The sequence below is a fragment of the Bison bison genome, unplaced genomic scaffold, assembly GCF_000754665.1.
Source record: "Bison bison bison isolate TAMUID 2011002044 unplaced genomic scaffold, Bison_UMD1.0 scf7180017864082, whole genome shotgun sequence".
Classification (NCBI taxonomy): Eukaryota; Metazoa; Chordata; class Mammalia; order Artiodactyla; family Bovidae; genus Bison; species Bison bison.
Genome location: NW_011494654.1, coordinates 170152 through 171008, shown reverse-complemented (window position 1 = coordinate 171008; position 857 = coordinate 170152).

Sequence of the window (857 nt, the reverse complement as noted above, 5' to 3'; positions counted from 1 at the left end):
TGACCTCATGAATCGCAGCACACCAGGCCTCCCTGTCCATCACCATCTCCTGGAGTTCACTCAAACTCACGTCCATCGAGTCAGTGATGCCATCCAGCCATCTCATCCTCTGTCGTCCCCTTCTCCTCCTGACCCCAATCCCTCCCAGCATCAGGGTCTTTTCCAATGAGTCAACTCTTCACATGAGGTGGCCAAAGTACTGGAGTTTCAGCTTCAGCATCATTCCTTCCAAAGAACACCCAGGGCTGATCTCCTCTAGAATGGACTGGTTGGATCTCCTTGCAGTCCAAGGGACTCTCAAGAGTCTTCTCCAACACCACAGTTCAAAAGCATCAATTCTTCAGTGCTCAGCCTTCTTCACAGTCCAACTCTCACATCCATACATGACCACTGGAAAAACCATAGCCTTGACTAGACAGACCTTTGTTGGCAAAGTAATGTCTCTGCTTTTGAATATGCTATCTAGGTTGGTCACAACTATTCTTCCAAGGAGTAAGCGCCTTTTAATTTCATGGCTGCAGTCACCATCTGCAGTGATTTTGAAGCCCCCCCCAAAAATAACGTCTGATACTGTTTCCACTGTTTCCCCATCTATTTCCCATGAAGTGATGGGACTGGATGCCATGATCTTCGTTTCCTGAATGTTGAGCTTTAAGCCAACGTTTTCACTCTCCTCTTTCCCTTTCATCAAGAGGCTTTTTAGTTCCTTTTCACTTTCTGCCATAAGGGTGGTGTCATCTGCATATCTGAGGTTATTGATATTTCTCCTGGCAATCTTGATTCCAGCTTGTGCTTCTTCCAGCCCAGCCTTTCTCATGATATACTCTGCATGTAAGTTAAATAAACAGGGTGACAAT